The 27,174-nt window shown below is 48.0% G+C and overlaps 1 protein-coding gene across 2 annotated transcripts in view; it reads left to right on the forward strand.

The window, feature by feature from the left end:
• LOC137570722 (mitochondrial transcription rescue factor 1-like) overlaps nucleotides 1–27,174 on the forward strand; it is a 63,678-nt gene that overhangs the window by 15,979 nt on the left and 20,525 nt on the right. The window lies entirely within an intron of this gene.

Consider the following 27,174-nt stretch of genomic DNA (forward strand, 5'->3'; position numbering starts at 1 on the left):
AAAGTCCAATGAGTACCTTTAGGATTTCACAGGTCATTTTGCGACATTTGGTTTCAAGACTACTCCTCACGGTTTAGGGCCCCTAAAATGCTAGGGCAGTATAGGAACCCCACAAATGACCCCATTTTAGAAAGAAGACACCCCAAGGTATTCCGTTAGGAGTATGGTGAGTTCATAGAAGATTTTATTTTTTGTCACAAGTTAGTGGAAAATGACACTTTGTGAAAAAAACAATAAAAATCAATTTTCCGCTAACTTTTGACAAAAAATAAAATCTTCTATGAACTTACCATACTCCTAACGGAATACCTTGGGGTGTCTTCTTTCTAAAATGGGGTCATTTGTGGGGTTCCTATACTGCCCTGGCATTTTAGGGGCCCTAAACCGTGAGGAGTAGTCTGGAAATCAAATTCCGCAAAATGACCTGTGAAATCCTAAAGATACTCATTGGACTTTGGGCCCTTTAGCGCAGTTAGGGTGCAAAAAAGTGCCACACATGTGGTATCGCCGTACTCGGGAGAAGTAGTACAATGTGTTTTGGGGTGTATTTTTACACATACCCATGCTGGGTGGGAGAAATAACTCTGTAAATGGACAATTGTGTGTAAAAAAATCTAAAGATTGTGATTTACAGAGGTATTTCTCCCACCCAGCATGGGTATGTGTAAAAATACACCCCAAAACACATTATACTACTTCTCCCGAGTACGGCGATACCACATGTGTGGCACTTTTTTGCACCCTAACTGCGCTAAAGGGCCCAAAGTCCAATGAGTACCTTTAGGATTTCACAGGTCATTTTGCGACATTTGGTTTCAAGACTACTCCTCACGGTTTAGGGCCCCTAAAATGCTAGGGCAGTATAGGAACCCCACAAATGACCCCATTTTAGAAAGAAGACACCCCAAGGTATTCCGTTAGGAGTATGGTGAGTTCATAGAAGATTTTATTTTTTGTCACAAGTTAGTGGAAAATGACACTTTGTGAAAAAAACAATAAAAATCAATTTTCCGCTAACTTTTGACAAAAAATAAAATCTTCTATGAACTTACCATACTCCTAACGGAATACCTTGGGGTGTCTTCTTTCTAAAATGGGGTCATTTGTGGGGTTCCTATACTGCCCTGGCATTTTAGGGGCCCTAAACCGTGAGGAGTAGTCTGGAAATCAAATTCCGCAAAATGACCTGTGAAATCCTAAAGATACTCATTGGACTTTGGGCCCTTTAGCGCAGTTAGGGTGCAAAAAAGTGCCACACATGTGGTATCGCCGTACTCGGGAGAAGTAGTACAATGTGTTTTGGGGTGTATTTTTACACATACCCATGCTGGGTGGGAGAAATAACTCTGTAAATGGACAATTGTGTGTAAAAAAATCTAAAGATTGTGATTTACAGAGGTATTTCTCCCACCCAGCATGGGTATGTGTAAAAATACACCCCAAAACACATTATACTACTTCTCCCGAGTACGGCGATACCACATGTGTGGCACTTTTTTGCACCCTAACTGCGCTAAAGGGCCCAAAGTCCAATGAGTATCTTTAGGATTTCACAGGTCATTTTGCGGAATTTGATTTCCAGACTACTCCTCACGGTTTAGGGCCCCTAAAATGCCAGGGCAGTATAGGAACCCCACAAATGACCCCATTTTAGAAAGAAGACACCCCAAGGTATTCCGTTAGGAGTATGGTGAGTTCATAGAAGATTTTATTTTTTGTCACAAGTTAGTGGAAAATGACACTTTGTGAAAAAAACAATAAAAATCAATTTTCCGCTAACTTTTGACAAAAAATAAAATCTTCTATGAACTTACCATACTCCTAACGGAATACCTTGGGGTGTCTTCTTTCTAAAATGGGGTCATTTGTGGGGTTCCTATACTGCCCTGGCATTTTAGGGGCCCTAAACCGTGAGGAGTAGTCTGGAAATCAAATTCCGCAAAATGACCTGTGAAATCCTAAAGATACTCATTGGACTTTGGGCCCTTTAGCGCAGTTAGGGTGCAAAAAAGTGCCACACATGTGGTATCGCCGTACTCGGGAGAAGTAGTACAATGTGTTTTGGGGTGTATTTTTACACATACCCATGCTGGGTGGGAGAAATAACTCTGTAAATGGACAATTGTGTGTAAAAAAATCTAAAGATTGTGATTTACAGAGGTATTTCTCCCACCCAGCATGGGTATGTGTAAAAATACACCCCAAAACACATTATACTACTTCTCCCGAGTACGGCGATACCACATGTGTGGCACTTTTTTGCACCCTAACTGCGCTAAAGGGCCCAAAGTCCAATGAGTACCTTTAGGATTTCACAGGTCATTTTGCGACATTTGGTTGCAAGACTACTCCTCACGGTTTAGGGCCCCTAAAATGCTAGGGCAGTATAGGAACCCCACAAATGACCCCATTTTAGAAAGAAGACACCCCAAGGTATTCCGTTAGGAGTATGGTGAGTTCATAGAAGATTTTATTTTTTGTCACAAGTTAGTGGAAAATGACATTTTGTGAAAAAAAAAAAAAACACAAAACCACAATTTCTGCTAACTTGTGACAAAAAATAAAACATTCTATGAACTCACCATGCACCTCACGGAATACTTTGGGGTGTCCTCTTTCCAAAATGGCATCATTCGTGGGGTCTGTCCTGGCATTTTAGGGTCTCTGCAATCATTACATGTATGGCCAGTATTAGGAGTTTCTGCTATACTCCTTATATTGGGCATAAGGGTAATGCACTGTGGGCTGAAAGGAAAAATGAATGTCAAACAATCAATCAATGTGGATGAAAAAATATCTGCCAAAAAATTTTGAAAAAAAAAAAAAAGAGAGGAGGAAGGCGCCTGCCAGGACATAGGAGCTGCCGCCCTAAAAATCCAAACCCACCAGCTCGTATGCCCTGGCAAACCTGATTTATCCATTCACACCGATCGATGTGGATGAACAAATCATTGCCAGAGTTCTTTTTTGATACAAAGTGTTTGCCAAAGCATATGAATCCCCAACACCACTCCTCGGCCCATATGCCTCGGCAAACGTATCTTTTTGACTGCGGAGGAGAAATCTCGTCCTGCAGCGCTGCATGCACCGACTTGTGTGTAAGCTGACAGACGCGCAATGTTCTGTCAGGATGCACCATCAGTGCTGCAGCTGATTGGTCGGTCTGGATAGAAAAAAAGAGAGAAGAAAAAAAGACAAAACAATACAAAAAGGAGGGGAAGGCGTCTGCCAGGACATAGGAGCTGCCGCCCCAAAAATCCAAACCCACCAGCTCGTATGCCCTGGCAAACCTGATTTATCCATTCACACCGATCGATGTGGATGAACAAATCATTGCCAGAGTTCTTTTTTGATACAAAGTGTTTGCCAAAGCATATGAATCCCCAACACCACTCCTCGGCCCATATGCCTTGGCAAACGTATCTTTTTGACTGCGGAGGAGAAATCTCGTCCTGCAGCGCTGCATGCACCGACTTGTGTGTAAGCTGACAGACGCGCAATGTTCTGTCAGGATGCACCATCAGTGCTGCAGCTGATTGGTCGGTCTGGATAGAAAAAAAGAGAGAAGAAAAAAAGACAAAACAATACAAAAAGGAGGGGATGGCGTCTGCCAGGACATAGGAGCTGCCGCCCCAAAAATCCAAACCCACCAGCTCGTATGCCCTGGCAAACCTGATTTATCCATTCACACCGATCGATGTGGATGAACAAATCATTGCCAGAGTTCTTTTTTGATACAAAGTGTTTGCCAAAGCATATGAATCCCCAACACCACTCCTCGGCCCATATGCCTTGGCAAACGTATCTTTTTGACTGCGGAGGAGAAATCTCGTCCTGCAGCGCTGCATGCACCGACTTGTGTGTAAGCTGACAGACGCGCAATGTTCTGTCAGGATGCACCATCAGTACTGCAGCTGGTTAGTCGTTCGCTCGGTCCACCTGGAAGGTTATTGGATGGAAAAAGAGAAAAAAAAATACAAAAAAACCCAAAAAACAAGCAACAGCAAAGCAATTACTTCATTAACATTAATAACCTTTGAACTTTTTTAATAAAAAAACTTAACATTGCAAACCAAACATTAACTTCTTTGCTTACCTGTTTTTTGTTTTTTTTTGTTTTTTTTTAACTTACCTCCCGAGGACAAACCTCTCCTCCCCCATGGAACAATGTGCGAAGTGCAAATCGCACAGAGTTGTGGCGAAATACATTACGCAATTTGTCCCAAGTGAAAGGAGAGGTTTCTGGCAGCCCTGTGTATTAGGGTCTCTGGAAACCCGATGTTTGGTTTCACACTGCATATTGACATATCCGGTGGGTCGAGCCCGCCGCACCGTATCGTCCAAAACAGACCTTCAGGCAATACCACAAGAGTAGCATTCGGCCTAGTAATGAACTGCGTCGCCATAGACTAACATGACTTCCGGGCCGATCGATATTGCCACAGAAGCCACGCAGTAACGTAGGCATGCACTAGCATTAAGTCAAGCACTTCCGGCGTAGGGGGGGACCGCAAAGTGTGACTTTTGCTAGGCATTTTGCCCCAACGCATCGCAGCAGTGTGAAATAGCACTGAGAGACCCTTGTGTGCCTACCGCTGTGTGTGGAGTTCCCTACTCTCTAATAGTGTACCTGCTCGTGGTACCTCTCAAAACACTGCCCTAGGCATAGGCCAGGCTGGTCAGGACAGGTGGGACAATAAACAGTGGTGTCACGCCTTATTCCAGCCCTGCTGCAGACACGACAGCGTTTTCTTCGGATTCGTTGACCTGGGGTAGTCGGAATTGGATAGGCGTAATGCCTTCCATGCAGCCGGCTAGTTGCATCTTGGGGTTGGGCCACGGCACCTCCTGGATACAGGAGTTCCATCACGATCTGTTTATTAAATTGAATAAACGATCCAGTTCTCCCAGCCTTACTGTAGAGAACAAAGCTGTTGTAAATTGCCAATTGAATGAGGTAAAAAGACACTTTTTTATACCAGCGTCTTGTTTTTCGGGCAACTAAATAGGGCGCTAACCTCTGGTCATTGAAGTCCACCCCTCCCATGTTAGTATTGTACTCGTGGACGACAAGGGGTTTTTCAATGACCTCAGTTCGCCGTTGAATTTCAACTGTCGTGTCTGCGTGAATGGTGGACAGGAAGTAAACCTCCCTCTTGTCCTTCCATTTCACCGCGAGCAGGTCGTCAGCACACAAGGCGGCCCTCTGCCCCCGTTGAAGTCTGGTGGTAATGAGGCGTTGGGGGAAGCCCCGGCGACTAGGCCGCACGGTGCCACAGCATCGGATTTTTTCTATTTTTAAGTGCTGAAAGAGGGCCACACTTGTGTAATAATTGTCCACAAAAAGATGGTACCCCTTCTGGAACAAGGGTGACACCAAGTCCCACACAACCTTTCCACTGCTCCCCAGGTAGTCAGGGCATCCGACCGGCTCCAATTTTGAGTCTTTTCCCTCATAGACCCTAAAATAAGATGTATAGCCTGTGGCCCTTTCACAGAGCTTATACAGTTTCACCCCATACCGGGCGCGCTTGTTTGGGATGTACTGTTTGATGCGAAGGCGCCCGGTAAAGCGTATGAGGGACTCGTCTACGCAGATGTCCTGGTCAGGGGTATAAGCATCTGCAAATCTGGATGACAGGTGGTCTATGAGGGGTCGAATTTTGTGGAGCCGGTCAAAAGCAGGGTGGTCACTTCGATGACAGGTTTCGTTGTCATTGAAGTGCAGGAAGCGCAGGATGTTCTCAAATCGTGTCCTGGACATGGCAGCAGAGTACAGGGGAACATGATGTGCTGGGTCCGTAGACCAATAAGACCGCAACACATTCTGCTTTACTAGTCCCGTGTGAAGGAGAAGGCCCCAAAAATTTTTCATTTCGGAAACTTGGACTGGTTTCCACCGAAAAGGCTGGGCAAGGTACTTTTCTGGATTGGCGGTTATATATTGTGTGGCCTTACGGTTGGTCTCTGCCACAATTAAGTCCAAGAGATCCTGGGTGAAGAACAGATAGAAAAAGTCTAGGGCCGATCCTAGATTATCTGTCTCCACCTGGACTCCAGACTGGGCGGTGAAAGGGGGAAGTACGGGTGCGGCGGAATCAGGGGATTGCCAATTTGGGTTTGCCAGCACCTCTGGTAAATTAGGGGTAGTACGGGCCCGTCTTCTTGGTGGCTGCGACTGGGATCTTACTGCACGTGCCACCGAACCAGTTTCAACTTCCATGCTCGCCACTTCACCAGGGTCTACGGAAGTACTGGTGCTAGGTCCAGGAGATGTTGTGCTGCTGGTGCCTGCCCCACCATGAAATCTCAGACCAGCACGAACACCACTCTGCTGCCCTTGAGGCTGATCCTGCGCCACCTGCGGTCCAACAACATGGGGTGTGGTACGCCTGGCTTTAGCCGGGACCTCAACCTCGTCATCACTATCGGTCAGTGAGCCACTGCTCAATTCAGGTTCAAACTCTGACCCGGAAGATTCGTCGAATGAGGCGTCCCAATCGTCCTCATCCGACTGGGCCATGTACCTGAGAACCTCATCATCGGAATACCCCTTTCTTGCCATGGTGGGCTGCTAAATTTAGGGGGTATTCCTCTGAGACTACCCAGAAAAAAAGAGCACCTACCTAGCAAAAGGGAGTATTTGAGAGGTAGAAAGCTGTGGTCACTGAGTTTTGATAAAAAAATAAATCAAAACTGAGGTTTACAGTGCCACAGCTATTGTACGGTGTTTTTTGCAGTGATCAGAAAAAAAATTCTGTCACTGCGGTGGGGCGGGCTGAACGCAAGTGCAGGCGAACGATCAGGCCTGATCGGGCAAACACTGCGTTTTTTTTTGTGGATCCTAGTGACCCTAATAGATCTGACTGCGATCAGTAATGATCACTTACAGATACTATATAGTACCAATGTTGATTAGCGACAGTGATGACGCTAATTAGTGACTGTGGTGTAGTGGGCTGAGCACTAACTGACACTTACAAAGGGGCCTAGCTAACTGGCTTAACTGCTAACACTAGTGATACTAAAAAAGTGACAGTTTTCACTGATCACTGTTTTTAGATCACTAGGATAGTGACAGGGGGGTGGTGGTGAGTGGGGAATCAGAGGCAATCAGAAACAATCACAGGACAATCAAAGGCAATCGCAGGCCAATCACAGGGCACTCAATTCACGGGACAATCAAACCCAATCACGGGACAATCAAAGCCAATCACAGGCCAATCAAACCAATCACGGCACAATCAAAGCCAATCACGGGACAATCAAAGCCAATCACAGGCCAATCAAACCAATCACGGCACAATCAAAGCCAATCACAGGCCAATCACAGGCCGATCACGGGACAAAGCCGATCACGGGACAATCAAAGCCAATCACAGGCCAATCACAGGCCAATCAAAGCCAATCACAGGCCAATCACGGGACAATCATGGGACAATCAAATACAATTACAGCACAATGAAATTGAATGTCAGCACAATGAAATTGAATGTCAGCACAATCAAATGCAATTACAGCACAATCAACTACAATGCACTGGGAAGGTGATTGGGGGGGTGGGGGGGGTCTGAGGGCGATCAGAGGGTGTGGGGGGTTGACTAGGTTTCCGTACGGGGCAGACTGGGTCCTGATCTAGTGGGTGGCAGACACGGGGTGACGATAGGAGATCAGTGAGGGATTACAGTGGAGAATATATGTAAACAATGCACTGGGGAGGTTATCAGCAGGGGGGGGGGGGCTGAGGGCAATCTGAGGGTCTGGGTGGGTGATCAGGTGCCCCCAAGGGACAGTTTAGGGTCTGCTCTGATGGGTGGTGGTGACAAGGGGTGATAGGCAGGTGATAAGCAGGTGATAGACAGGTGATCAGTGGGTAAGGCAGCTGTATACAAACGTATACAGTATACAGGGGGGTGGTCTGGGGGGGATCTGAGGGTAGGGGGGGTGATCAGGGGACCCTAGGGGCCAGTTAGGGACCTAACCTAGGGGATAGCGTCCCTAGATAGTGACAGGGAGTGATTGATGGGTTTTTGTGGGGGTGCTTGGGTGCAAACTTTGTTGTGCTGGGGTGAGCAGGGGGGGTTCTGAGGGCTGGGGTGGGCGATCGGGGGGTCTGTGTGGGTGAATATGTGTTTTTTTTTACTTATCCTAATGGCTGCCGTCCTCTCTGATGGTCGCACGACGAGTGACCATCAGCGGAGGAGGCAGCCAGTATAATACACTTTGTTACAATAACAAAGTGTATTATACACTCTGATTGGCCAGATCGCGCACGTTTGAAACCCGCCGGCGCTGCTGATTGGCCGGCGGGTTTCCGAGTAGGGTGGGCGGAGCCTATTGCCGGCGGCGATCGCGTCATTGATGACGCGATCGCCGCACAGCCACCGCTGATGCCGCCGCCGCCGATGGGCGTATTGCGGTCGTTTGGGCCCAGCCCTTGCCGCCGCCCATCGGCTTAAGGCGGTCGGCAAGTGGTTAAATATATAGGTAAAACTAAAAGGGCACTAAAAGAACGGGTGTTGGAACACTTGGCTAATGGCTATTATTGTTGGTGGTAAGGGTCAGACTAACATGGCAGAACATTATAGAGAGGTCCATGGCAATAGCCTAAGGGGAACAACCGTAAAAGGAATATATAGGCTTAATATCTCACATCGCAGAGGTGATTTTGATGAAGTTTTACTCTGCAAAGAATCGATGTGGATATTTAAGCTTGATACGGTGACCCCTAATGGTTTAAACGTGAAATTGGACCTCTCACCCTTTCTAAAATCAGCGAGATATGGCTAAAAGTGTAGCACATAGGTGTAGATATGAGATCAAGATGAGTAATCAATGAATGCCTTTAATTATGTCATTTTGATATCTGAGTGGGGTCATGCCTGGTTCCGCAGTGAATGTTACAAATGCACTGTGCATAAAAGCAGTGCAGTCCCATGGTAACAGAATTAAATGTTTAAACCCTGCACTTTGTATATAAGAAAACATAGGGAGATGTGATACAAGCCTATGGGACATTTACTAGGATGGACAATGTAAAGCTATGTGGTGTATGAGGAAAACATTGCAAGACTCTAGGAGGTTTTATATAAATTATCAGCATTGGATTGGATGGAGATGGTATCCTGAAAGTAACTGTGACACGAAATGTGATACTAAGTGGAACTATGGTGATTGATGTATATATTGCGATGAACTCCCTCAGTTGAGTTCCTGATGCTGCCTCAGACTTCTGCGTTATATAAAGCCCTGCTGTGCTTCTGTCATCATGCTGTGACAGGAGGAGAGATCCATAGAGATTGGCTGATGCTCGTGGCCCTGCCTCCCTCTCCCTCCATGTGTATCTCTATCCCCCTCCGGGGATTTTTTCGCTGAAATGAGGGCGTGACGCGTGCATTGAAAAGGCGGACACATCATGAGCTAGCCACACCTTGAAAAAGAACCTGGGAGGTTCGAAACGCGTCGATGGGCGGAGCTTCGGTCAGCTGACCATCTCACAGCAGCAGCGTGTGCCCGCCATTGCTCTGAGCCCGGTATGCTCTCCCCGTGCTGGTGAGCCTTCACAGGTGAATTCCCCTGCTGCGACTGAGCAGGGGTAGCGTGACTTTCAGGATTGGCTGGGTCCTTGTGGAACGGCGAAGTATGTGGTGGAGAGGAGCTACACACGTGGATATGTTGGTGAGATCACCCCATTAAGACTGTCGTTTCTGTGCAATATGCAAACCGGTATGGGATGTAATCCGTACAAGCACCAAATTCAAGTCACTGTAGTGATTGGACTATAGTTGCTGACAGATCTCTCCTAAGGGGGCACCCCAACGTATATAATACAGTACTGGGCACAGTGCATTTGGGTTATGAATGCGCGGGCGAATGATGGATGATTAATTAGGCTATGCCATACACGTATGTATGTGAGATGTATGATTCTCTAAACAGCTGACCTATGAAGCCATCTGCTTTGCTCTCTGTTTTTAACTATCTGAGTTGTTGATTACAACAGGTTGCTATGTATTGTTCATGGAGATAATTTGTGTTAGGTTTTGTATTAATAAAATTTGTATTCCTTGGTGACACTGGAAGCCCAAGCTTTCATTGTTTTTTGTATATACCACGAACCTGTCTCTGGTGGCGCAAACGGCGATCTATCTGTATAGCCAAAAAAATTGCCTCGTCCAATGATTCGGGCTCAGGATGACCTATCATTACTTCATGAATAGTATCTGACAATCCGGCCAAAAAACAGTCTAGGAAGGCGAATGCGTCCCATCTAGCCGAGACTGCCCACCTCCTGAACTCCGCAGCATAATTCTCTACCGGATCCTTGCCCTGACGTAGAAGCTTGAGCTTCCGTTCAGAAGTTGAGGCGATGTCTGGGTCGTCGTAAATCATAGCCATAGCCTCAAAAAATTCCTCGACCGAGGTCAGGGCTTGATGCCCAATAGGAAGACCATACGCCCAGGTCTGGGAATCCCCGGACAACAGAGTCTTAAAGTGGACCCAAATTAAAAATACAAGATTTCAGAAATACAATCTTTTTTCTAAATTATAATAATAAATAGCAGCCTTTTTTCAGCTGCATGATGACAAATATAAAATATTTTACATTTATTGGAGGAACCCCTCCCTTCCTTTCAAATTGCCTGGATTTTCCGGCAAACTGGTGGAGTAGATGGTGTCCAGCAATAGAGGAATTGCTAATGGCTGCCCCCAGTATAACCTTAGCTATGAAAAGAGAAGGGTGAAAAGCATGCACTGCAATGCTCATAGGCTTGAAGGAGTGTTTATTTATCTTTGTATGTGTCAGAGTGGTGCAACTAAATATTTTTAATTCAAAAAATGTTTGGTTTGGGTCCGCTTTAATGAATGTAATTCTCTGTGCCACGGTCCCAGACGAGTTAGGTCTTAACTCAAAGTATGATAACACTCTATTTCTAAAGTTCCGAAAGTCAGATCTGTCGCCAGAAAACTTTTCAGGTACAGGCATACGTATGTCTGTGCTAAGAGGAGATCACACTGATTGAAGTTCCTGAATAGCCCCAAATATCTGACATATCTGGGTCTGTTGGTTCAAAACTTCCGCGGAAAGTTGGTTTACCGCGGTGGTCAGGACCTCAACATGGCTATACAGTGCGCCCATTTGGGTTCGGTCTGCCATTCTGTAACGATTGGTGTCAGCACGCAGAGAGAATCTGATTATTGGTGATCTGCAGTATCACCAAGAATGCAGATATATACCCGATTATTGATGATCTGCAGTATCACCGACAATCAGATATATTGCTAACCTCTGGACACCTTTGGATATGTGAGCGTTTGGTGTAACAGTAATACTTTGAGAGAGGACCACCCGAGGAGCAGGAGGTCCTTGGAAGTATGAGAAATACCTCCCTTGGGAAGTGCAAAGATCTTGCGGCAGCCTGAGACGTCCAAGGGACGGAGTCCCAGGCTGGATAGCAAGAAGACCCGGTAGCTAGTGACCCCTGGAAGATGGGCGTCACAAGCAGGTCTGGAGTATAACACAAATGATAACACAGTTCCCTAATCTTGGGTGCGAGGTCCGTGTTCTCAGCACCCTGGAACTAGTGTGGAATATAACACAAATGATAATACAGTTCCCTAGTCTGGGGTGTGAGGGCCGTGATCTCAACACCCTGGAACTATGCTAGAATATAACACAAATGATATACAAAAGTAATCTGGATCAGTGTGAATTCCCAGGACCTCCTGCTTCAAACACACTGTTGGATCTGACTAAGGTCTGTATGCTTCCACGTAAGTGTTCGCAATGGCAGACAACCAGCAACTGACAAGCAAGCAGAATATAAAGTTGCTGAACTCTGCTGCCCCGCCCGAGCCACTCAGCCAATCATGAGTCCAGCAGGAATCAGCTGATCGTCCTGATCATCTGACACCTCCCCTGCTGGTATAAAGGTCCTGACTTCTGGCCCGCGCGCGTAGCTCTCCTTTTGTCCATGTGGACTAACAGACCCAGCCACACCAAAGGCACGCTGCTGCGTACAAACCGCCGCCTTGGACGCGGAAACAGCCGCTTTGCTGTTAGAACATGCGGCGGCTTCTCCGCGTTCTGCCACAGTCCCAGATCCGTGCCTACGCGTGCAAACCGCCGCGTTGGACGCGGAATCAGCCGCCTTGCTTTCAGCACACGCGGCGGCTTTTCCGCGTTTTCTCACACTTTTATTTTGTAACTTTTTACTTTGTTTTTGTAAATCTGTTGTATATATTATTTTCTGCATTGTTCCACTTTTTTTTCCTGGAATATTAAATCGTTATTTAATAAGTTTGACTTCTGCTGTACTAAACTAACACTCATAGCCTAGTAGAGGAGACTGAAGGGCAACGGTGTATAAGTCCATGCCTGATTGTATGATTGAGCAACACTACCGTATAAGATTGTAATTGCATTGTGTGTATGGGGCACTTCTGCGCTCGACAGCAGAGTGGGACGTCTCAAAGTGGCTAACAGTATCGTTCGGAACGACTGTTAGTGGTTTTGCTTCACTACAGTGCAAGATTGCAACTGTGTGTGTATGTGTGCGTGGCGTTCCCGTATTCGGCCTAAAGCACAAAGCTGACCCGAATAAGACAACGCGGATTGCGTGCTGAGCACTCGACAGCAGAGTGGACTTGTCTAGCAACAGCTAGTGGTGGCAGTGAGAAGTGTTTGAGGGGTCACAGCCTTGTGGTAGCTCGACTTAGGCTCAACACACACCATACAATCTTGGTTGTTCAATCTTACCACTTTCATGTAGTAGATGAGCTTATCCAATCAATCATTCAAGGTATTTTCAATCTGTTGGCCCTTATACTACATAGATTTGGTAAATCTGTACAACCAAGATTGTATGGTGTGTGTTGAGCTTAAGGCTGCTTCCCCTCTCGATCTGGTCAAACCCGCAGCGGGAACCGTATACGCAGGCGTGCCGCGGGCCGCTTCCTGACAAACATCATTAGGCATTACCTAGTAATTGTAGCCATAGATGTCTTTCAACGCAAGGAAAGCACCTGAGCCCATCTAAGCCCCCTTTAAATGCAGATATAGAATTTGCCATAACTACTTCCTGTGGTAATGCATTCCGCATCTTAATCATTCTTACTGTAAAGAACCCTTTCCTAAATAAATGGCTAAAACGTTTTTCCTCCATGCGCAGATCATGTCCCCTAGTCCTTTGTGAAGGCCTAGGGACAAAAAGCTCATCCGCCAAGCTTTTGTATTGCCCTCTGATGTATTTATACATGTTAATTAGATCCCCTCTAAGGCGTCTTTTCTCTAGACTAAATAAACCCAGTTTATCTAACCTTTCTTGGTAAGTGATACCAGGCTCGGACTGGAAGCACCGATTTTTCCATCGGGGGGTCCCAGCCGCAACGCCTCCTGGGGGCCCCAGTGCTGAAAAGGAGGGGGGCACAGCACAGGAAGGGGGGAAAGTGGGCACAGAGCGGCGGGGAGGAAGCCTCCCTCCCCCTCCCTCACCTAGGGCCCCCCCCTCCACGCTCCCCCCCCCCACCTCCAGATTTGCAGCCAGCCGAACAGCTTACCGAGAGCGATAACTCTGCGTACCGCTGGTCTGATCTTCTGCACTGACACTGTCCAATCATGCTCTCGCAGTACTTCCTGTGAGAGTGTGATTGGATAGTGCAGTGCAGGAGACCAGACCAGCAGATGCACGCAGAGCTCTTCTTTCGGTAAGTGATTCCCGCTCGCTGCTGCTGGCTGAAATTTTGGAAGGGGGAGTGCGGAAGGGGGGGGGGGGCCCTAGGTGAGGGAGGGGGGAGGCTTCCCCCACTCCCCGCCGCTCTGTGCGCACTGCCCCCCCCTTCCAGCATGGGGGCACTGAGACCTGTCTACCTAAACAGGGGGGTCCTAGGTGAGGGGGGGAGGCTTCCCCCTTCCCCGCCGCTCTGTGCCCACTGCCCCCTGCTTCCAGCATGGGGGCCCCCACTAATTTGGGACCTGCCTACCTAAACTGTGGACACCTATAGACCTGGGTATATCTATGCTGGGGACACCTATATACCTGCCTACCTAAACTGGGGAATCTGCCGGTTGCCGCAAATCTGATTGCATTTTGTGGGGAAATCTGCCGCCAATCTGATTAATGCAATCAGGGGATCAGAGGGGGGGAGCCAGGCTGAAACTTTCTTGGTGGGCCCTTAGTGTCCCAGTCCGACCCTGAGTGAGACCTTCCATCCCTCGTATCAATTTTGTTGCTCGTCTCTGCACCTGCTCTAAAACTGAAATATCTTTCCTGTGATGTGGTGCCCAGAACTGAATTCCATATTCCAGATGTGGCCTTACTAGAGAGTTAAACAGGGGAAATATTATGCTAGCATCTTAAGTTTTTATTTCCCTTTCAATGCATCCCATAATTTTATTAGCTTTAGCTGCAGTGGCTTGGCATGGAACACGATTATTTAACTTGTTGTCGATGAGTACTCCAAAGTCCTTCTCTAAGTTTGATGTCCCCAACTGTATCCTATTTATTTTGTATGGTGCTAGACCATTGGTACGACCAAAATGCATGACTTTACATTTTTCAACATTGAATTTCATCTGCCATTTATGTGCCCATATAGCCATCCTATCCAGATCCTGTTACAATATGTCACTATCTTCCTGAGAGTTGATGATTCTGCACAATTTTGTATTATCTGCAAAAATAGCAACATTACTTTCTACTGCATCTACTAGGTCATTAATAAATAAATTGAAGAGCACTGGACCCAGTACAGATCCCTGTGGGACCCCACTGCTAACAGTCACCCATTTTGAATATGATCCATTGACCACAACTCTTTGTTTTCTGTCCATTAGCCAGTCCCCTATCCATGCACACAGACTCTTCCCAAGTCCTTGCATCCACAACTTTTGCACCAGAGTTTTGTGGGGAATAGTGTCGAAAGGCCTTTGCAAAGTCGAAGTATATCACATCTACAGCATTCCCAATATCCACATTAGCATTCACTACCTCATAAAAGCTGAGCATATTAGTCAAACAGGACCTGTCTTTAGTAAACTCATGCTGATGCTGAGAAATAAGATTATTTTCTACTATGAAGTCATGTATAGTATCTCTTAGTAACCCCTCAAATAGTTTGCATACAACTGATGTTAAGCTTACAGGTCTATAATTTCCTGGATCTGATTTTTTGCCCTTCTTAAATAATGGGAAAACGTGGGCTGTACGCCAATCTACTGGGACTCTGACAGTTGAAAGAGAGTCACAAAAGATAAGAGGAAGGGGTTTATCGATAACTGAACTTGATTCCCTTAGGACCCGAGGATGCATGCTATCTGGGCCAGGTGCCATGTCTATTTTTAATGTATTTAGTCTTGCCTTCACTTCTTCCTGCGTTAAAGAGAGACTGAAGCGAGAATAAATCTCGCTTCAGACCTCAGAGTTAGCAGGGGCATGTGTGCCCTGCTAAAACGCCGCTATAGCGCGGCTTAACGGGGGTCCCTTCACCCCCAAATCCCCCTCCGTAATGCGGGGGAGCGCTTCCTGGTTGGGGCAGGGCTAACCGCCGCAGCCCTGCCCCACGCGCGTCTGTCAGCGCGTATCTCCGCCTCACGTGCCCCTGCTAACTTTGAGCTCTGAAGCGAGATTTATTCTCGCTTCAGAGTCTCTTTGTCAGGCATGGACTTACCCCCACTGCGGCTAGCAGCATGAACGCCGCTCTCGGGGCGGACGTCACCGGGACTCCGAACTTCCGGTCCGTCTCGGCTGCCAGCGCCGCCGGCCAGCGTTCCAGCCGCATGTCGTCACAGCAGAGCAGGGCAACACGCTCACGCACGGAGCGTCATGCCCTTTATGCTCTAAGGAGGAGGCTTTCCTGATCAGCCTTGCTGAGTCACTCCCGCCCCCTTTCTGACATCATCTGGGGGGTGGGGGTTGCTGGGTTGACAGCCTGCATTTAAGCAGCAGACTGCCAGTGCTTCTTGTCCGCTGTAGCGATCACACTCCTGTGTTAGCTCTCGGATCCACAGTATACTTATATATTGGTTACGCCAATATATAAGTACTGGAAGAAATATACCATTGTATTTACCTGTGCCTTTGACCTTTTGCCTGTTCTTGACCTCGAATTTTCTCTTGATCCTTTTGTACCGCTGCCTATCTGATTTACCGTTGCCAACCTTGCTGTGCCCTCGTTTATTCTCTTGCCTATTGTCTCTGTACCTCGTATCTCTGATCTCTGTTGCCGAACCTTGCTTGTCGACCATCCCCGCTAGCGGGCCCGTGCCGCTGGACGGAAGTCCGTGCTCTGTGGGCCCTCGTCACAGAGCAATACGCTATTACTGTGTGCACCAATCACTACACACTATTTGGGTGGATAGAGGTTAGTTAGTATATCGGATTATCGGTGAGACTGCAGATCACTTATAATCGGGTATATATCTGTGTTTCCGGCGATACTGCAGATCACCGGTAATCAGATACTCTCTGTCCTCACCGATTGTTACAGAACGTGACAGTACAGCGGACCTTACAATATGGAAGCTCTGGTCCAGCAGGTTAATACTCTGACGACAGTCGTTACTCAATTGAGCCAGACCGTTAAAGACCAGCAGGTCCAGCTCAACCGACTAGCAGAGGTTGTGCAAAACTTGCAGACGCCAGTTATTCCCGCTCCTATATTACCTGTCGAACCTAAAATGCCGTTGCCCATACCGTTTTCAGGGGAACGTTCTGATTTCCGTAATTTCCGGGATCGTTGTCAGTCATATTTTCTGATGCGTCCCACTTCCTCTGGTTCTGAATTACAACGGGTCACGCTCATAAAGACCCTCCTACAGGGCGATTCGCACACCTGGGCCTACAGTTTACCCTTAGGTCATGAGGCCCTTACCTCTGTTGAGAAATTTTTTGAAGCCATGGCGGTCGTATATGACGATCCAGATATTTCCGCCACGGCTGAGAGAAAACTAAAAAGACTCAGACAGGGTCAGAACTCTGTTGAGACTTATGCTGCGGAATTCCGCAAATGGTCATTCTCCACCAGGTGGGAGGCACAGTCTCTTCTGGATAGGTTCCTGACGGGGTTGGCTGACTCCGTGTCGGAGTTGATGTTAAGTCACCCTGAACCCAGAACCTTGGATGAGGCCATAAGTCTTGCAATTAAGATAGACCGCAGGGTACGCTTTCACAGGTCGGCCAGACAGCGACCCATCATGCGGTTTCAGCCTACCACGAGTCTTCCTAGTTCCACTTCCACTGACGAGCCCATGCAGTTGGGCCACTCCAAACTATCTGAGACAGAGAAATTGAGAAGGAGGAAGGAGGGTCTGTGCCTATATTGTGGGGAGAAAGGTTATATCGCGTCCGTTTGTACCAGGAAGGCGGAAAACTTCTCCGCCTAGGGTTAGTCGGGGGTACTACCCTAGGCGAGAATTCTGTACCTCCCAGAGATAAGGTCTTATTACCCATTTCCATTTCTTAGGACAAACAAGACAAGTTACTGCAGGCTTTTATTGACACGGGCGCTGCAGCCAATTTCATGGATTCAAATCTGGCACTTAAGTTAGGCATACCGGTCATCCCTTTAGAAAAACGTATCATAGTCACCGCCATTGACGATTCACCATTACAGGATAGTCAACCTGTCTCTGTCACACCTGAGTTAACTTGTACCGTGGGGGTTTTACACTGCGAAAAGCTACGATTTTATCTCATTAGAATGCCGTCTTGCTCTATTATTCTGGGCTTGCCCTGGTTACGTTTGCATTCTCCACAGATTGATTGGGCTTCTGGGCAGTTGCTGTCCTGGTCATCTTACTGTCAGAAGCACTGTATATCTAACGTCTCGCTTCGTTCTACTCACCTAGTTCTTCAGGGTCTTCCTCAGCATTACGTATCTTATGCCGATGTGTTTTGTCCACGGTCTGCTGATTCACTACCACCTCACAGACCGTATGACTGCCCGATTGAGCTCAGACCTGGGACCATGCCCCCCAGGGGTCATCTTTATAACCTCACTGGCCCCGAGAAAGTGGCCATGAGGGAATACATCCGGGAAAACTTAGACAAAGGGTTCATCCGCCCCTCCAGGTCACCCGCTGGGGCAGGGTTCTTCTTTGTGAAGAAAAAAGATGGTGGTCTGCGTCCCTGCATCGACTACAGAGCTCTCAACGCCATCACGATTAAAAACCGTTACCCGCTTCCTCTGATTGATGATCTCTTTACTCAGGTCACAGGTGCCCAGATATTTACTAAGTTAGATCTCAGGGGAGCTTACAATCTGGTCAGGATTAGACAGGGTGACGAATGGAAGACAGCGTTCAACACTCAGGACGGGCATTACGAATATCTGGTCATGCCTTTTGGTCTGTGTAATGCCCCCGCTGTCTTCCAAGAGCTGGTTAATGATATTTTCAGGGATGTAGTAGGGAGATTTGTGGTTGTTTATTTGGATGACATCCTGATCTTTTCTCATAATATCAAAGAACATAGGTCGCAGGTTCAGTATGTGTTGCGTAAATTACGCGAAAATTCATTATATGCCAAATTGGAGAAATGTTTGTTTGAGGTCACTGAGGTTCCATTTCTAGGTTATATGATCTCCAGTTCCGGGTTATCAATGGATAACAGCAAAGTCGCGGCAGTTTTGAACTGGCCTCAACCGGTTGGTCTGAAGGCTTTACAACGATTTTTGGGTTTTTCTAATTATTACAGGAAATTCATAAAAGGGTATGCCTCTCTGATAGCTCCTCTTACTGACATGACGAAAAGAGGGGCTAATACTATCAACTGGTCTTCTGAGGCCATCTCTGCGTTCCAAAGCCTAAAATCAGCCTTCTGTTCCGCCCCCATTCTGCACCATGTCGATTCTTCCAGGCCATTTATCGTGGAGGTAGACGCATCTGAGATTGGTGTTGGGGCAGTCTTGTCGCAGTACTCCGGGTCACAAGGGAGACTTCATCCCTGCGCTTTCTTCTCAAAAATTTTTTCTGAGGCGGAAAGGAATTATGATATCGGGAACAGGGAGTTGCTGGCAGTAAAGTTGGCTTTTGAGGAATGGCGACACTGGCTTGAGGGAGCGGAACATGTGATCACAGTTTATACGGACCATAAGAACCTGGAGTATCTGAAAGGGGCTAAGAGATTAAATCCTAGGCAGGCACGTTGGTCTTTGTTCTTTTCTAGGTTTGACTTCATTATCACGTTCAAACCTGGAAGTAAAAATATCAAGGCAGATGCTCTTTCCCGATGCTTTGACATAGAATCAGTACTACCCTCTGAACCAGATCCAATTTTATCTGAGAAAGTTGTGTTAGCCAGTATAGACTCAAGTGAGGATCTTGCTTCTGCCCTTCTTCCTCATCAACCGGACAGTCCGGCAGGGAAACCTCCTGAGCTTATGTTTGTGCCTTTACAGTTCAGATTACAGGTACTGCAGCTTTTTCATTCGTCTAAACTAGCGGGTCATCCTGGAGTAGCCAGAACCAAAGAGTTGTTGTCTAGAAGTGTCTGGTGGCCCACTTGGAGGAGTGATGCCGAGGAGTTTGTTGTCTCTTGTGCAGTATGCTCACGGAGCAAATCCTCATGAGTATCTCCGGTGGGTACCCTCCAGCCTCTACCCATACCCTCCGAGCCCTGGACTCATATATCCATGGATTTCGTGGGAGAATTGCCTCCTTCGGATGGTAATACGGTGATTTGGGTTATTGTTGATCGATTTTCTAAGATGGCTCATTTCGTGCCTTTGAGGAAATTTCCCTCTGCTAAAGAACTGGCAGATCTTTTTGTGATCCACGTTCTTCGCCTTCATGGGGTTCCTGAGAACATAGTGTCTGACAGGGGGGTGCAGTTTGTCTCAGAATTCTGGAAGGAATTTTGTAGGGTACTGGGGATCACCCTCTCGTTTTCGTCCGGTTTTCACCCCCAGACCAATGGTCAGACAGAGAGGGTGAACCAGTCACTGGAACAGTATCTCCGGTGTTATGTGGCAGACAATCAAACGGAATGGGTCCAATACTTACCATATTCCGAATTCGCCCATAACAATCTTCGGAGCTCTTCCTCGGGGTTTTCACCTTTTCAGATTGTTAATGGAAGATCTCCAAGGTTTTCTCCCCTTCCTGTCGGTACTTCCTCTTTTCCTGCCCTGGAAGCCTGGCAGGAGACGCTAAGATCTCTTTGGAAGGAGGTAAACGCTAATTTGAAAAAAACAGTTTCTCTCCAGAAACGACAGGCTGACCGAAGGCGTTCACCCGAGTGGGAGTTCTCTCCCGGAGATCTTGTCTGGATCTCTACTCGGCATATCGCCTTGCGGCAGCCATCAGCGAAACTTGGGCCTAAATTTATAGGTCCATATCCTATAGCCAAAAAGGTCAATAGAGTATCTTATCAGGTAACGTTACCCCAATCTATGCGTGGGGTAAGAACGTTTCATGTGTCTTTGCTAAAGCCCGCGGTACATGTGGACTCTTGCCCTCCCCCCGTTATTGTGGACGGCGAACCTGAGTATGAAATCGAGAGAATTCTGGATTCTCGTTTTGTTCGGAATTCTCTGCAGTATCTGGTTCATTCGAGAGGATATGGTCCTGAGGAGAGGTCCTGGGTACCAGCACATCGATTCCACGCACAGGAACTCATACAGGAGTTTCACGACTCTCATCCTGATAGGCCTTCATTGGCGCGTTCGGAGACCACGCCTCAGGGGAGGGGTAATGTCAGGCATGGACTTACCCCCACTGCGGCTAGCAGTATGAACGCCGCTCTCGGGGCGGACGTCACCGGGACTCCGAACTTCCGGTCCGTCTCGGCTGCCAGCGCCGCCGGCCAGCGTTCCAGCCGCATGTCGTCACAGCAGAGCAGGGCAACATGCTCACGCACGGAGCGTCATGCCCTTTATGCTCTAAGGAGGAGGCTTTCCTGATCAGCCTTGCTGAGTCACTCCCGCCCCCTTTCTGACATCATCTGGGGGGTGGGGGTTGCTGGGTTGACAGCCTGCATTTAAGCAGCAGACTGCCAGTGCTTCTTGTCCGCTGTAGCGATCACACTCCTGTGTTAGCTCTCGGATCCACAGTATACTTATATATTGGTTACGCCAATATATAAGTACTGGAAGAAATATACCATTGTATTTACCTGTGCCTTTGACCTTTTGCCTGTTCTTGACCTCGAATTTTCTCTTGATCCTTTTGTACCGCTGCCTATCTGATTTACCGTTGCCAACCTTGCTGTGCCCTCGTTTATTCTCTTGCCTATTGTATCTGTACCTCGTATCTCTGATCTCTGTTGCCGAACCTTGCTTGTCGACCATCCCCGCTAGCGGGCCCGTGCCGCTGGACGGAAGTCCGTGCTCTGTGGGCCCTCGTCACAGAGCAATACGCTATTACTGTGTGCACCAATCACTACACACTATTTGGGTGGATAGAGGTTAGTTAGTATATCGGATTATCGGTGAGACTGCAGATCACTTATAATCGGGTATATATCTGTGTTTCCGGCGATACTGCAGATCACCGGTAATCAGATACTCTCTGTCCTCACCGATTGTTACAGAACGTGACACTCTTTAAGTATTTAATATTACAATTGGAAGATTGAGACTCTTCTGCATCTGTAATTTGCAACAGTGATGTTTCCCTTGTGAAGACAGAAGCAAAGAAAGCATTTAATAACTCTGCCTTACCTTGGTCATCCACCATCCACATGCGCATACCCAGGGCTGGCCTTTGACCTGAGCGACCGGAGCGATCGCTCAGGGCGCCGGCTTCCAGGGGGGGGCGGTCCTGACGCCCTGGCCGCATATGTTATGGAGCTGGCTGCAGCCTCCAGCTGGGTCCTTCTCGCATGGTAGCTCCACCCCCTAGTGCCGCTGGGGGCGAAGACCAGGAAGAGAATTGTGACACTCATTGGATACATTGGACGCACCACCATGCCCCCTTTCTTCCCGGCTGCTTTTGAAAGTAGCAGCATTCTGCGATTTCCCAGGCCAGGCCGCTAGAAGGTGAGTTTACAGATTGGTGAGTGTTCTTATCTATATAGGCATCGGGACCTGCTGCAGAGTGTGTCATCTCCAGACACTGCAGAGAGCATCGGATTTCATCATGTCCAGTGACTGCTGCAGCCATACTATCTGTATTGCAGCCTGTCACGGATAATGATGATGACTGCCCATACTTGAAGAAGGTGACAGCAGGAGTCCTGACGCCTATTTAGCAGGGCCGGCCCGCTCATGAGGCGGGGTGAAACATTTGCCTCAGGCGGCAGATCTGGGGGGGCAGCACCCGCCTGTCCATGGATGCTGGGGGCCGCCCGCCGAGCTGGAGGGGTAGCTGGCAGAAAGGGGGTATTGGGCCTAGCGGTGGGGAGGGGGGTCGGACACCCCCCCTCCCTCGCCTGGGTCCCCCGATCTGCGCTCCTCCTCCAGCGCTAAGTACCAGCGTGCATATGATTAAGAGGCAACGGGCGAGTGGACGGCGTTGCAGGAAGTGACGTCAGTGGAGCGCACGATGGAACGCGGAAGAGGTGAGTGAGTCCCCCGCCCGTTGCCTTTTAATCATATGCACCCCGGACACTTAGCGCTGGAGGAGGAGCGCAGATCGGGGGACCCAGGCGAGGGAGGGGGGGTGTCCGACCCCCCTCCCAACCGCTAGGCCCAATACCCCCTTTCTGCCCACTACCCCTCCAGCTCGGTGCCCCCCCCCCAACCCACGGCTGGGGGGGCGGCGTTTTTTTTCAAATTTTGCCTCAGGCGGCAAAAAGTCTAGGGCCGGCCCTGCTATTTAGATACGTTGATTTGCTACAGTTGCAGCCAGCTAGATTCTCCTTGTCCTGCGGACACCCCATGTGATTGCTTTAACCATCTCTCTCCTCTCCCTTCCTCCTCTTCCTCTTGTTTTTTTCCCTAGTGCAGTAGAGATGAGAAGTTCGGATCTTTTCAATGATCCGGATGATTCGAATCGGATCATTGAAGAGATCCGGATCTTTGATCCGAATCTCGGATCATTTTACTACTGATGCATTCGGGGGTGAAATGAATAGCAGGACAGGTCTTTCCCTGCTGTGGACAGGAGAAGGGGAGGGGGGTGGACACACAGATGGGGAGAAGATGGACAGAGGGCAGGGAGTGGACAGAGAAGGGAGGAGGGACGAGCAGAGAGCAGAAATGTTTGAACACAATACCCACATGCTGCAATCATATGCTTTACATGTATTTCACCTATATGTTCATCTGTATACCTTGAATGGAAACGTCGCACAGTGAAAGAAAGCATTCCCAGAAGTGAAGTGCAGCTGTTTAGAGCGAGTGCAGGAGGATCATATTGCCCTGCAATCACAGTGCCTGCAAAGTTACTGAGCTGTGCTGAGCCAAAAGCTTCCAATGTGTTCACTGTGCACAACTACGGAACAGACAGCCTATAATCAGCAGCACGTTATAGCCAGTATGTGTGCTCTACACATATCTGGCAGTGGCACCCATGTCCCCTCTCTCTCATCTACCTGTCTCCCTGCAAGGCTGCCTCCCCTCCAACAGAGCGATCCATCTCAGCTCTGCTTCCAGGACCCCGCTGCCCGCTGAGAGGGGGCGTGTCGCTCCTGGCCCCGCCCCTTTTGCGATCCGAATCGTTCATTTTGATGATTCGGATAATTCGACTTACAAAATAGATTCGGATCAAAGATCCGAATCGTTCATGATCCGGACAACACTATAGTGCAGGCTGTCTGCCTGCTGTGTTTGACATGACCCTGCTGCCCCTGCAAAGTACAGCTAACTCAAACTAAATTCATGTTGCTGTTGCTAAATTTCTCTCCCCTGCCTCCCCACCACAACACTCTCTCTCCCAATCCTCTCTCTCTTTTTGTCCTCCCTTCTCTTTCCTATTTCCCTGTCCTCTCCTTTCCATAGCTCTGTGTGTCTCTATCTTCTTTCATCTCATGGTTTACTTTCTCCTTTCTTTCTCTCCCTCACTCTCTATTCTGCCTTTCTGCCACACAGAGCCGGGACAAGGTCCTCCAGCACCCAAGGCTGAGACAGCAAAGTGCGCCCCTCCATCTCTGCCTCCCCAGCTGTCACACACTGATTGCTATTAGACTAAGAGGGCCACAGGGCCCACAACCTCCCCAACACCTTAACATCTAGTTATCTGGCTTGCAGTCACTGCCATGTATCCCCTTTTATCATTTTCTTTCTGCTTCAAACACAATTAGGAATGACAGCTGAATGAATTCTGCGCCCCCTCCTACACTGCGCCCTGAGGCTGGAGCCTCTCCAGCCTATGCCTCGGCCCGGCCCTGTGCCACACAGTCACTCTTCCCTTTACATTCACTGCTTTCCTCCCATCCCTATTTTCCTACCATCTCCTTTCCATCCTCCCACAACCTCCCTCTCTTTCTCTCCTTCCCTTCCTTCTCTTGCACTCTGGGCCATATGCAATTAACTTTTTCACATGAGTTTTCTCCTAGGTGATATTTTTACATTTGTCAATAAAATGCATTTTAAGCCACCAGAAAGCAAGAAAATGCTCAAAATAATTTTATTAGTCCTTTTTCACTTACTTTTTAGTACTTTTTAGGTTAAAAGTGCTGGAAAGGTATTTTAATTTGAAGATGAAAAATTTTCTCCTAGGAGAAAACTTAGGAGAAAAAGTGAATTGCATAAGGCCCTCTCTCTCTTATTCCTCTGTTTAGCAATCTTTCTCCTTTCCACCCCTCTCTCCTTTCTTTCTTTTCTTGCTCTCTCCTCTTCCCTGCTCCACTCTCTAGCTTTTGCCTTTAGATCTGCCTAAAAGCGGACCTGAACTCAGAACTTCCGCTCTGCTCTAAAAGCATAACCAGCTTTACAGAAAAACATTTCTTTGTTACAGCTGATACACAAATCCTGCAATAAATCTGCAGTCTGTGTACTTCCCGCTTTCATGGAAGCAGTAATAATGGTAATATCCTGTGTTTTCAAATGAGATTATCTCATCTGTGAGATCAAATTACAACTTGTGATTACAATTGCGTTTGCGTTGTTTTTTTTTTTTACGCTTTTTTTACCACTTCCCAGCGATTTGTCTTTGATCCGGAAAAGAATAAATACAATTTATTTATTCTTAAAAGCACAATCGCCGCATAAAGCGATTTTGTGAGCGTTTTGTGTTTTTCCTATACCTTCCATTGAGGCGGAATCACCTCAAAAATGGTCCATGCAGCGATTCTCTGAGCAGATTGGAAAAGAACTGTCTCATAGAGAATCATTGCACAAGCGATTTCAGGGCGATTTTAAAAAATTGCCAGCGTTTAAAAAGTCCAAAAGCACCTCCAGTGTGATTGAGCCCTAAAGGGGATCTGACTATATGGGGGGGGGGCACCAAAATCTGGTTACGCTCAGGGCGCTGTGAAACCTAAGGCCGGCCCTGCGCATACCAAATGTAGCCCCCACTGTATAAGTAGCCAGATGTAGACCCCCACCCTTTAGTTAACCAGAAGGACCCACTATAGGTAGCCAGAAGTAGCACTTCCCCCGTATAGGTAGTCACAAGGACTCTTGTATTGGTAGCCATTTGGAGCCCCCCCTCAAAGTGCAGAATAGCGGCAGTGGGCCTCTAGAGCAGTGGTCCTCAAACTAAGGCCTGCGGGACGAATGTGGCCCCCTGAGGCTTTTTTACCGGCCCCCCACACAGCAAATGTATCACTTATAGATTCGGTCAGCTGCATCTTTAAATATTGGTGGTCCACATATAGAATAGCAGTGCTGGCACCACCCATCCACATGGAAGCCAGAAAGCAGTAATTTCACTGGTTTCCAATCAAATTCCACATCAGGTGACACGGCTGTCCAATTGGATGGACTGCAGGTTGTCACCTAGGTATGCTTCACTGTCTGGCCCGCAAACACTTCTACATCATTTTATGTATACTCCGGCCCCCCAGCAGTCTGAAGTATGTTGACCCAGCCCTCGACCCAAAAAGTTTGGGGAACCCTGCTCTAGAGCAACAAGTGACCCTCTCTGGACTCCACCAACGATCTATCTTCTCTAGACATCCTCATCTCTATGATTAGAGTGCCCTCTAGCACAGTAGTCATGGAGACGGGAAAACATGGAGACTGCAGAGTCCGGAGAGGTGAGCCACTTGTCGCTCCCGAGTCCTGCGGCCGCTATCCTGCACTTTAGCCTTGCGTCTCCATGTGTTCGTATGGATTGGCCGCATGGTGATTAATTTGGGCACAGAGAGAAGCCAAAAGACGTCTCTCCTTGCGCTAGTTAATCTCGAGGAATATAACAAATATATTTCCTCACTGATTAGCTTATTTTTCCAGTGGCCGCTTAATCTGAAGTTCAGCTATGGCCTGGCGCCCAAATTACACAGTGGACAATACTCTCTATGAAGGTGTCCAAATCCGGCTAAGCGCTGGCACAGAAATAACCAGACCCATGACGCGAACCCCCATTTTGCTGCCATTGGCAACACAGTGTCGGACTGGAAGGTGGAAAAACTGAGGAAATCCACCTGCTGGCCAAGCAGCAGTAACCCTGTGTTATCACTCCCAATAGAAATCGACAGCAAGTCTTCACTATGAGCAGCAACACCTGATTACTGCTGCTTGGCCAGCAAGTGGATTTCCTCAGCTTTTCCAGCTCCCAGTCCGACACTGGCAACGCACATCAGGCCGCATGTGGCTTTGGGCACCATAGCACAACTGATGGCTACTTCTGTAAAAGGGCTGGTTCAGACGGACGCAGGCAGAGCATTTACCGCCAGCGTTCGGTGCTTTGCGTTAAACGCTCCCATTCAAGTGAATGGGAGCGTTTGTACCAAGCTTTCACGCGCGTTTACACGAACGCGGCGTTCGGGTCCCGATTTTCCCTGGCTTTCAAGGAGCCCCTGGAAGCTACATGTAGCTTCCAGGGGCGGTTAACCGTGGCAGGTAATGTCCCCCTAGGGGAAGAAAAACGCTGATTGCATCCGAACGCAACGCGAACACTGCTGAAAGCCCGAACGCAATGCTGCCGCGACGCCAACGAATGTGACGCCTCCGAACGTCCGTCTGAACCAGCCCTTATACAGAAGAGAGTTCAGATATACAATAATGAACTGCAATAACCACTTTAATTGAGGCACTCCTTTAATTTAATAGTTCCTGGTGCTCTCATCCGGGGACACCGGCGTACCTACCGGGGATGCGACCCCCTCAGCCGCAGGGGGGCCCGGGGCT

Source organism: Hyperolius riggenbachi, chromosome 4 (assembly GCF_040937935.1).
Source record: "Hyperolius riggenbachi isolate aHypRig1 chromosome 4, aHypRig1.pri, whole genome shotgun sequence".
NCBI lineage: Eukaryota > Metazoa > Chordata > Amphibia > Anura > Hyperoliidae > Hyperolius > Hyperolius riggenbachi.